Raw genomic sequence first — 12,140 nt, 5'->3', positions numbered from 1 at the left:
GCAAAAAGGTATAAAAGCAGGAACATCTCAGGAGTCTCCTAAAAATTTCTCCTGGCTTTCCTGTCTTGGTGCTGTAGGTGAGTTTGATTTAAGCTAATAATTTTGTATCTGACATGTCTCTGTAGTGGTAGTTTTAAATGAGGACTCTTTCCCGTCTGTATTTTGTGATTTTGGCAATGAGGTAAGATGTCGCAGTGAAATCTTACTTTTCATAGAAGACTCACTGCAGTAACTTGTAGACAGTGGTAAGAATCAATTTTACATTTAAAAAAATTTAAGGGTTACTTTATTTTTTCTTACGTCTTTTAAAACTTGAGATGCAAATATAAAGCTAAACCCTACTGAATAAACAAAGTATTAGGCATCCTCCACAGGGGTAAAAGGGAGGAAGAAAAGGGATCACAGGACAGGAGGCCTTGAGGGAGGAATAGGAAGCATGAACAAGGTTCTAATCTGCCTACCTAACCCCACTGCTGTCATGTGTGATGGGCACCCATTGGCACCGGACTGTGGTGGTTTCCTGACTACATGTTGTCTTTCCCAGCTTCACACCAAACCCTGAGAACAATGTACTGCAACATCAGCTCCCGGTGCTTGCCTGCCTGTGAGATGACGTGGACGCAGCCATGTGCCTACACCAGCAGTCTTGAGCCCTGTGTGGTATCATGTGGGGACTCCAGAGCTGTGGTGTATGCCCCACCGGTTGTCCTCACCTTCCCGGGACCGATTCTCAGCAGCAGCTCTCAGGAGAGCGTTGTGGGAACGTCGTTTCCCCAGCCATATGGTGCTTTGACCCCATACAGCTCTGGGAGCTCCTATGAGATGGGGGGTTCCTTTGGTTCTGGGGGCATGTCAGGGATGGGAGGTTCCTTTGGATCTGGGGGCATGTCAGGGATGGGGGGTTCCTTTGGATCTGTGGGCTCCTTTGGTTCTGGGGGCTCCTCAGGGATGGGGAGCTGTTACAGCAGGAGGTCCTACAGCAGCAGCCGTGGCTCCTGCCTTGGAAACTGTGGCTCATTCTAAGGCAGCCTGAATACCCGCACAGCAGCTTAGGAGATGAAAATGCAAGATCCAGATCCGGAGCCAGGGCTGGCTTTCAGAGATGGCGAAAGCCCATTGCATCAATGGGAGTCACCCTAGCTCAGTACCTCCGAAAACTGGGCCCACACCTCTTTCTTGCATTTTTCACTTTGTCTATTATTAATGACAGCTTCTGTTAATCATCTCACAATGCTAGATCCCTTTTTTCATTGTGCCAATGTAAGAAAAAAAATAATAATTTGAAAGCCCTGACACAGAGATTGTCAATAAAACTGTGACAGGAGAAGAACAACCAGTGGAAAATGGACGCTTCATACGCAGTGAATGAGGTGCCCTTCCCTGGAACTGAGGAAATGTCTGCTTTGTGTTGTGTGCCATCTCATTCTGCAGTGTATTCCATTTCTTGTTTCTATTAAAATCTGCCTGCATCATCAAATTTTGTTCAGCTTTTCTTTCTCTGCAAGACTGTTTTAGTCCTATCCTTTGCACTAGCTCATTAGGCTTCCTAGAGCTGGTTACGTAGCCAGTGAGCAACAATTATGTGGTTTTATGGTAATATGATAGTAATTGTTTAAGTAATAAAGGTGTTGTGAAAGGGACAGTTGAATGAAGCATTCAAAATTTAAGCACACAAAACAGTTCAGCATTGCTTCTCCATAGGGCACAGAGGTTTCTGAAGCTGATGACTCAGTACTTTGTGCTGGTGTATAAACAGATAGCAAACAGAAGTCACTTGCCACAGACAACCCTCAGATAAAGCATTTTTCATCAGTGCAGCTGTTCCGTTTCATGTCAAATGAGGAATGAGATTTAAAATGCCACATGTACAAGACCTTTTCAGAAGAGGTCAGGCTGCTTAATATTATCTCTCTCTGGATGATGGGGAAAAGTGTAGAAAAAAAGAATTGTAAGGGAAGACTGGAAATTCATAAGGTTTTTTATTTTACACTCTGTGGTATAGCCCAACTCTTCACTTTTGAAGGAGTCTGTTTGTTCATCCATTCTGTCACCATATTTCATTTAGAATCTGTTTATAGGAATTATCGTGGTTCCCTGGAGATGTCTGAAGGTTCAGGCAACTTAAATATGTTATCAAGACTGGCTAAAGAATGCAAACCAATATAAAAATACATTTCTCTGGGGATTGTGAATGGTCACCAAAGAAAATCAACAATGTAAGCCTTACTTGATTTCTGAGATTTGTCACATTGAACTTGCAGTGTTAAATACCTGAAGACACTTAGGAATTTCTTTTGACTGTGGCCCCATCAAAGGGCTGCATTTATATGACAGCATAATGTGCTTTCATATCACAAGGGTGTGCAAGAGAGACTTTCATAAGTGATGAGTGATGCAAGACCAGAAATAATGCCTTGTGTTGTTGTTTTCCATAGCTATTGCTGGGAGTAGAAATGTAAAAAGACCAATGGTTGAGTCTCCAAGTCTATTGAATGCTAAAGATGTGTTAAAACCTGGCTCTACTCCATTTGATGTTACTTGGAAAACACATGAGGGAGATCAGGAACCAAAGAAAGATATTTTTTTTTTTTTTCCCTTGCTTCATGTTGAACTACAGAATTGTTCATGTTCAGAAAGTCAAAAAGGATGAACTGAAGCACAGGGACTATTAATAGAGCCAGAACACAGAATGTCCCTGTCATAGATTCCTGGTCCCACTTTGAAAAATCTAACTTTTATCTCTTTGTTAAAACTAAGGTGAAAATGGCAATAACAAAAGTTTTAATTGCCAGCTTTTCTGGAGATAAAAAACCCCCAGAATTTAGAGGATACTCACATGATTAAGCAATTCCTTAAGTTTCCCCATGTTTAAAGAAGTTAAGGAATTTTAATCTGTGATTTATTTAATGACTGTAGACAAGAAAATCATCAGCTCCAAGCAAAATGTTAATATGACTGAAGAAACAGGCTCAATTTGAAAACAATTAGATAATTTGTTTGCAATCATTATGTAGCTCCGCAGGTAGGAGGTATGATAATAACACGTGGTCAGGAAGCAGAGCTCCAGTTCAGTGGCATGAATCCTGAAATATGTCACAGGGTGCAATGTTTTCCACTGCTCCACATTCGTGCTGGCAGCTAAAGGGGACTGACAGTCTCTTAAACACAAGACAGAAAGTTTTCAGCTGTCAGCTGGCTTCCTGGCAACATGTTTCATAATCAAAGTAGTTTATAGGTGAAAATGTGAAAAAGAAAACATTAGGCAAACATACTGATGCAACATAGCTTTAATGACAGGGAAGCACAGGATACGTGGTGAAGAAAGTCACGCAGAGCACAAAGGACATTTCCCTGGGCTTTGGGAGGTGATGCAGCTCCACACATGCCAGCAAAGTCGATCACTTGGCCATCACCGGGTTGCAGCTTCCCCTGCCAGGCTAGCACAGCCCAGGGCTGCTGGAGCAGGAGACGTTGCCCCTTCAGAAACAACTGGAGCTACAGCTTCCTCCGCCAAATCTCCTGTAACTAGAGTAGCCCCCACCACTCTGAGAGCTCCCCCCACCAAAGCACCGGCCTCCTCCCAAGGAGCCCCCACCATAGGAGCTGCCTCCTCCACAGGAGCCCCCAAAGCCCCCACCATAGGAGCCAGAGCCAAAGGATCTTCCGCCTCTGTATGAGCTCCCAAATGACCTGCTTCCTCCATACGAGCCCCCAGAGCCAAATGAACTACCCCCTCCGTACGAGCCCCCCATCCCCAGGGAACTGCCCCCACCATATGAGCCACCCATCCCTAATGAACTGCTTCCTCCATATGAACCCCCAGAACCAAATGAACCCCCTGATTCAACAGAGCCCATTGGCCCCGAAAACCCCCCAATGGGTGATGGGAACGAGGTGCCCACGAAGCTCTCCTGAGGGCAGGAGCTGAGGATGGGGCCTGGGAAGGTGATGACCACAGGTGGTGCGTAGACCACAGCACGAGAGTCCCCACAGGAGGTGACGCAGGGCTGGCTCCAGGCATTAGCACATGGCTCTGGGCAGGTCACCTCGCAAGGTGAGGAGCATCTACTGCTCATGAGCTGGCCTCCTGAAGACATCTTTTGTGATGCAGACAAACCTGCAGCAGCAGATAAAACATAAGTACAATGCCCAAATGCCAGAGTGAAAAAAACTTGCTCTGACGTCTTTCACGAGCATGAAAAACGGGTGGAAGAAGAGCATTTATCTCTTTCATGCATTTTTCTGAACATGCATGCACTGACACTTGATACTTCCCAAAGTACTTTCTGCTGCTCTAGAAATACTGGTAATCATGGAGAGCAAAGCCAAACTCCATGTGTCTTGGGAAGCAGCTTATCTTCAAGATTTTTTTGGATTATAATACATGGCTCTGGAGCTAACTGACATTATTGAATTGATCCATGTTCCTGTGAATATCCAGTCTTATAATTAATCAACTGTGTCTACAAAGGCATACATTTAAATGACTATAAAAATTAATGTATAACAAAAGGCAAACAGCATTGCTTAGCAGAAAATGCTTACATTTTCTGCAGAAAAGTAAGTCAGTCCTCAGTTAAATAATGAAAATATTTTCCTAATGATTCATATAGAGAATGAAGGAGATCCAACTCACCAGGTCTGGAGAAGTGTAGATGAAGAGCTGTCGTTGACGAAACTGAAGCATTCAGAGCGCTCTTATATACCTCTTCAGACCACCAGTGGGATGTGAGCCATGCTTTGTGCAAGAGCTTCCTACGCACTGCCAGACTATGTTTTGCTGTATGCATTAGTTCTTTAATTGTTCTAATTGTTCTCTTAGGTGATGTGATCACAACTTTATTCTTAATTCCAAGTCATGTTACAAGCATTACACACCTTGTGTTTTGTTTTATACTTTGACCCTGACAAAGGGTCACCTGGCAGCTGATATTGTCCCTGGCCCTCACTGAAGTTGAAACTGGAATGAGTATAGATGCATGTGGGGGTTATATCAAGCTGATAAACAGGTTTCATACACAATATTCCACTTTTCTTCTTCAAAATCTCTGTTGCAAACAGTTAGGTGGTTAATAGAAGTGCTACTGCTTGCCAGTGGTGCTGAAATGTGAGAAACAGCAACAGTGCCCAGGGTTCTTCATGTAAATTGATATTTCTCAACCCAACTGTAGGAAACGAGGAAGATTCACATTAATTTAGGAGTTAACGAAGAATTGCTGACTAGCAAAACTGTCAAATCAAGGGCTGCCCACTGATGCCTGACAGAACTCGTTTGCCTTCTGATGCAAGATCTTAACCATATAAGCTCCCTGTGTTCTATTTTCTAATTGGGCTTGAAAACACCAGAAATCTCGTGACATAAATGATATAAACATGAAATAAAGATTATAATGGTATAAACATTAAACATAGAATGATAAGTAGAACAGGCTGAAACCCCAGCCATTTAGATTCTATAGACTGCAGTTGCTTTCCTCCCACAGCTATGACTGAGAGTCAAAATCTAGCATTACTTGAGTTTGCTTTGATATAGAAACAAAACATTTAAGTTGGGTGTTTGATATCACTGACACTAACCTGCATGATGTTTGTCTGTTATAACCGCAAAAATATTGATCACATCTAGTGTTCTCACTACAATTCTGATTATTGATAAAGGAAATTTTGCTTAGAGATATCTCTTCCTATTTATGCACTCTTATCTCTGTCTCCTAATATCTGAGGCTTTTAAGTACTAGTCCAGGAATACTGCTGTGGCTTTCTTGATAAAAATAGTCCTTGCCATTCTTAAGATGCTGTTATTTTGTTTTAGGTTAAATTGTCTTTATACACTCTACATGCATCCATTCCATGTCCAAAAAGACTATTTTTTTCTCAAATGATGCCTCCTGGACAACAGCAGCGTGTCTTGCTATAATACTGTAGGTGTCCTGAAATGTGACAAAAGGAGAAGGATGATAATAAAATTACTCCATGTTCTCACATGGTGCTTCCTTGCACTTACTTGGATGACAGTGGGCATTTGATTAAGCACTTTGGTAAGCAGTTACTTGGGTGGATGTTAAACAGGAAGAAAAAATGACCTCTCCCATCTGAGGAACTATAAATTTGCAGTTTTCCCAACTCTGTGCAATTCTCAATTTAAATGGAATCTGCTGCAGAACAAAAAATATTTCTCCTGACAATGCCAAACTGATGTTTTCATCTTGCTTACAGGAAAGACTGATGCCTTTACCTGGCTAAGTAAATGGAGCTCAATTCACTACCACTGCAATTCAAATGAGGTCAGGAGATGGCACTAGTCATAAAATGGATATAAAAACTATTTAAGGATTAAAGCAAGACAAAGGGCGTGTTGCGCATGTTGTATGATGTGGAGCTGATTTACTAATCATTATCAGTTATCAAAACAATTATTACAATTAGAAGTAGCTTATTCAGCAAAATGTTTTGCTGGCTAACTATTATGCCCCATGTACAGAAGTGTATTGCATATCGTGGTAGCAGTCTGAAGAGGTATATAAAAGCACTGCATTTCCTCTAGGTTCACCAACAACTTCTCTTCAGTCTGTTTTTTTCCGTGAGCCTGGTAAGTGCTTTTTCTTTTAAGTTTCTTTATACTAACTGGGATGTTGCTATCAGTGTTTAACTGGTGAATGTATTCTATGTCAGTACTCTGCAATGATCAGCAATATCAGTTTTGTTTTATTTCTTAAGCAGATAAGTTTTTTGTAGCCATTCAGCAGTAACCATTGATAGATGCAGGTCTTAAAATGTGAGGCTGTGTTCTTCCAAACCACAAAAGGAAAGTGTCAATTAAATCCTGTTAATTTAATAAGGAGGTTACAACTTAACAACATACAGCTTGGCATTTATTAAAATATGCGTGTATATACAGACACACGCTCACATATATGGCAAGAACCACTGTTGATTTCTGTTTATAACTACAGGGTCTGTCAAACCTGTTTCCAAAAGAACCCAATAGCTGAGATGAATAAATTAGTGATTTGTCCTTAACAGACTCGAAGTTAGTGGTGGAAGACAATAACATATGGTACCAGAATGAAGACAGGCTAAAGATGCTTTAGAAAGGTATATTCCTTACTGACTGCAAGAGAAGTTGTATCTGTGTCTATATTATTTAGCTTTAACCTCTCTGAAGAACAGTATTTCAGACTGGAGTAAGGCTAGATATCTCCACAAGAGTAGTTCTTGTATTTATAAGAAAATAATCCCTTCTATCAGGAAACATACAGCTTGTACCATCAAGGAGATTGCATAAAGGCACAGAGCTGCATATACATTTTACTTTTACTCCTTAACCCATGCTGCAGGTTTGTCTGCATCACAAAAGATGTCTTCAGGAGGCCAGCTCATGAGCAGTAGATGCTCCTCACCTTGCGAAGTGACCTGCCCAGAGCCATGTGCTAATGCCTGGAGCCAGCCCTGCGTCACCTCCTGTGGGGACTCTCGTGCTGTGATCTACCCACCGCCCGTGGTCATCACCTTCCCAGGCCCCATCCTCAGCTCCTGCCCTCAGGAGAGCTTCGTGGGCACCTCGTTCCCATCACCCATTGGGGGGTTTTCGGGGCCAATGGGCTCTGTTGAATCAGGGGGTTCATTTGGTTCTGGGGGTTCATATGGAGGAAGCAGTTCATTAGGGATGGGTGGCTCATATGGTGGGGGCAGTTCCCTGGGGATGGGGGGCTCGTACGGAGGGGGTAGTTCATTTGGCTCTGGGGGCTCGTATGGAGGAAGCAGGTCATTTGGGAGCTCATACAGAGGCGGAAGATCCTTTGGCTCTGGCTCCTATGGTGGGGGCTTTGGGGGCTCCTGTGGAGGAGGCAGCTCCTATGGTGGGGGCTCCTTGGGAGGAGGCCGGTGCTTTGGTGGGGGGAGCTCTCAGAGTGGTGGGGGCTACTCTAGTTACAGGAGATTTGGCGGAGGAAGCTGTAGCTCCAGTTGTTTCTGAAGGGGCAACGTCTCCTGCTCCAGCAGCCCTGGGCTGTGCTAGCCTGGCAGGGGAAGCTGCAACCCGGTGATGGCCAAGTGATCGACTTTGCTGGCATGTGTGGAGCTGCATCACCTCCCAAAGCCCAGGGAAATGTCCTTTGTGCTCTGCGTGACTTTCTTCACCACGTATCCTGTGCTTCCCTGTCATTAAAGCTATGTTGCATTCAAACTCAAATCTCTTTTTTTTTTTTCCCCTTGTAACTCTTGTTTTCAAGTAATCTTTTGGGTAATTCAGCAATAGCCCTGTGAAATCTGTGAGTGTCCTGGTGGAGAATCTGGCCTCTTTATCACACTGTCACATTGTGTTTAATGGGGGGAACACAAATTTTGCACCACATCCTTCAGTATTTGCTAGTAGTGTCACCTGGCATAGAATCAAACTAGTAAATCAGCTGACACCTTCCTAGAAATATGACCTAGCGGCAGACATGCTCCTCCTGAAAACAGGAACATACAATATCAGTTTTAATTAATTGTAACATAATAATTCTTTCATGTGAAGGGCTCTGGTTTTTAGATTTTTCTTAAAGAAACACTGAATATTTACATTTGTGTGCACACATGTCCTTCAGCTCTCTCTTAGTGCTCCCTGCTCCTCTTAATTGTTATGAAGATACTTCCCTGTAACATGACTCATCCTTATGAATCTTGTTGGTCTACTCTGCTGACTAACATGAAGCACATAGAGGCATCTGTGTAAAACCTAATGTGAATAAGAGACAAGACAAAAACAGAGATACAAAATTAAGACATATGATTTGCTGCTGTCTCTTCTATGCCTATGAAGGTCTGGAAGGCAATGGAGAGAAAAGCAAGGCAAAAGCAATAAGTCCTTACAGATTTCACCTGCCTAGTGAAAGCAACAGTGGCAGGAAGGTGAATCACAGATCTCTGCACAGATTTTGGGATCATGGAAAGAAAGTCTTTTGATGCCAAAAGGAGCTACACTAGCTAACTTGAAGCTAGGTCTATTGTGTTTATAAGAATTGTAGACAAATTTTTAATGTCAATATAGACATAAACTGTACAGTTTATTACATAATTGTATAGTCTTCAATATATTTTTTTAAAATTTAATCAGAAACCTTGTGATACATTCTTTTCTCTTGGCATGTGTGCACATAGGTTATCTTTCGCCACTATTTGTGGTATTCTATCAATTGGAATGAAAACATGGAAGCGACAAATTTTGAGACTGGGTGCTGGTGCCACATCGCACTTTAAGTCACAACAGATATTTTTTATTCTCGTGCCTACAGATTTTTTGGCCAGGAGGGACCTTCTGGACAATATGAGCCAGAAGATATTACCCAGTACTTTCTCTTAACTCCATAATTTCTCTTTAAACTATCATACACCTTTTGACTGAACACCCACTTTTGATTTAAAGTCAATAAGGAATCACTCATCTCTGCTAAATTATTCCTATAGTTAATTATAGTTATAATTAAATGCTTGCACGTTCTTCCTTCTCTAATTACAGTGTTTCCTAATTAGAGAAATCTCCCCCCACCGCCCTTGCGGTTACTTGCATTTGTTTAAATGTCTTCTTGGTCTTATTTCACAGAAACTATCCAGCACATTTGATTTGTTTATCTTAGAGAGGCTAATAAGAAGGAATCTAAAATCTTAAAACATTACTTCAAGCAGAACGGCAATAAAATCCCCATTATTCAGTGGAAGAACAGGAGATGAAGTCATCATCTTAAATTGCAATAAAGATGACTGAGATTAGTTTTAGGGAAAAATCCACCCCACTTTCCAATTGCAGGAGCAGCCAGGTGTTGACAGATTTGCAAGTAAGATGATGGAATCCCAGTACTGGAACACTTTTAAGAACAGATTAGACAATTTTTTTCCAGGAATAATTCAGAGGAGTCTGTAAGTTGGGCAACCTCACCAATTCTCTTCCACAATGATTTTCTAGAATTCTGGTTTTTTCCCAAATGATTTTTTTTTTTAAGTCTTTGGCATTGATCAGCACTGTTTTTGAAGAATTTTCACCTTCTAAAGCAATTCATATTCATTTCATTTAACTGTTCACAACAGCATTTGCTACTTCACCAGTTTGAAGTCTGAAATCTTTTACCAACAGCAATTGTACAATTAATTACTTATCACTGATTTTATACATGTAAATAAATAAATATGTATAAGAGAATAAATACATACATGCATGTGAAAGTTGGGCTCACTCAAAAGCTCCCTCTGGAGCTGCTCTGGCTAAGCAAGCTCATGCCAGGAGGGTGAGAGTGGCTCCTCCTGCAGCCCTGCTCCTGCCATGGGGCTTCGTGGGAAATGCTTCTGAGTCAGAAACATAGCAAAAAATGAACACCTGAAACTTGAAATGCCTCTTAGACAGCCAAATACAGGGCAAAAGCTATGGGAGGATGCTGCCATGAGACCTGAGCGTTAGCAAGAGTGCAGGAGGAGTCATGGCAAAAATTGCCTGGCAGGATTGGCACTGCTGAAGGGAGCTGGAGATGAATGCCAGCCACTCCACACTTTTCCAAAGCTGATAGAGGTTGATGTGTTGGGCTGCACCTATAAGAACAGCACCTGACAGATACTATTCAAATCAGCTCTCAGCAGCACGTCTCATCTTCCCTGCATAGCTCCAGAACAGTGGGTAAAAGTTAGGTGTGTGGCTCTGCTGGGTAGCAGTTCTGGTTGTCACCATGATCGTTGGACCTGCCAGCCCAAACAATGTGTACATGCACACATTGAACAGTTTCTGGGTTCATTTCCCCTCCCTCATTTCTGTGCATATACAGCATTTTTTGCTTATTATTGTTGCAACTCCTATGCTATCAATTATCTCTTGGAAGCAGAGTGATTTTGGAGGATCCTCTTGGCAAGAACACTTACTGGAAATGTTCTGAGGAAATGCTTTCAGGTAGTTTTGCAAACACCCACTAATGTTTTATATATCCAAAGTATTGTGGCGCTATGATGTTAATAACAGGCTGCCAGTATTAAACTCCACAGTATTGAATCATAGCGTCACTTTAAAATATACATGTCAGGGCCACCCATGTGATTCTCTGAATTAGGCAATGACAAACACCTTGGGAATTTGGATCCCTTTGTTTTTTTTCGATTAAAAGCCAGGTCTGCATTTGTTATCCTGATCACACTATTTAAAACAAGTTGGCCAAATATTCACGTTTCCAAATCAGGGCGTATTTGTTGATTTAGATAGTATTATACTTATCACCTGAGGGTTTGGGTCTGTGCTTCAAACATGGCAAGAATTGCTGCTTCATGACAGCAGGTCAAGTTGGGCAAAAATCGGTACTGTAACTCTCAATCCTCTGTATCACTGAAGCCCTCCTGAGCAATCTTAAATAAATCAGTTGCTCCTCTTTTTCCTGGCCCACTTGTATGTTAAACAGTGAATGACCATCTTTGCTTGCTTTGCCAAAGCATTGTTCACTTACCGTGAGTTTCCCACAGCACTCTTCTCCACGCTCATAAGTATTTTTCTGATGCAGCTGTAACCATAACCACTGTGAAAGGGACTCAGGATAGAGTGATTTATTCCAAACCAGACTGAGCAATTCCTGGATCCCTCTCACGATCCCACTTTAACCAAAATGAGCTTTCTCCCCCTATGTTTCTTTCTGGGCTTGGCCAGGGATCATACTGCAGAGGGGGAGACCTCTCATGCTAAACTGTGGCTATGGCTGCCAGACCAAGCCCTCACACTGTTTTATATTCTTGCCTTGGAAGAGACTGGAACATCGAATGAGGAGCCAGGCCACCACGGGCAATGCTGTACTCTGCTAGGAGTGTCTCTCCAAGGCAATCCTGACACTACAGTCATGCAGTGACTACAGTTTCTATAAACATGTCCTAACAAGCTTTAAACTAGCAAGCACACTTACTTCTAATACTAGGTTAGGCTCTTATGCATTCTTGGAGGTCATGATGTTAAGCAAGGAAAACAAACTCCTGTTTTCTAAGGAACTGCATGGATGAGTCCTGCAGAACCTCTGACCAGCTGCAGCACTGACAGGGCTCCAGTGCAAGCCTGAGTTCAGTCCCGAGGGCTGCCTTCGCACCGTCAGGGCTGCAAGAGAGGGTTTGATGCTTAAAACCATGAAATGAAAGGAATCCAGGGA

General features: G+C 42.3%; 2 long non-coding RNA genes across 2 annotated transcripts; one reads left to right on the top strand and one right to left on the bottom strand.

The window, feature by feature from the left end:
* Positions 1-3,269: 3,269 nt before the first annotated feature.
* LOC142036373 (uncharacterized) lies at positions 3,270-4,675 on the bottom strand. Its single transcript, XR_012652142.1, has 2 exons — positions 4,637-4,675; positions 3,270-4,117 (listed from the first exon to the last, which is right to left on the bottom strand). It is a non-coding gene; the product is annotated as an uncharacterized LOC142036373 (long non-coding RNA).
* A 1,873-nt stretch (positions 4,676-6,548) lies between these two features.
* LOC142036374 (uncharacterized) lies at positions 6,549-8,185 on the top strand. Its single transcript, XR_012652143.1, has 2 exons — positions 6,549-6,589; positions 7,338-8,185. It is a non-coding gene; the product is annotated as an uncharacterized LOC142036374 (long non-coding RNA).
* Positions 8,186-12,140: the final 3,955 nt, after the last annotated feature.

This window comes from Buteo buteo, chromosome 11 (assembly GCF_964188355.1).
Source record: "Buteo buteo chromosome 11, bButBut1.hap1.1, whole genome shotgun sequence".
In the NCBI taxonomy this organism is placed as follows: Eukaryota; Metazoa; Chordata; class Aves; order Accipitriformes; family Accipitridae; genus Buteo; species Buteo buteo.
Note: the sequence above shows the minus strand (reverse complement) of the source record. Positions and strands in the feature narration are given on the sequence as shown.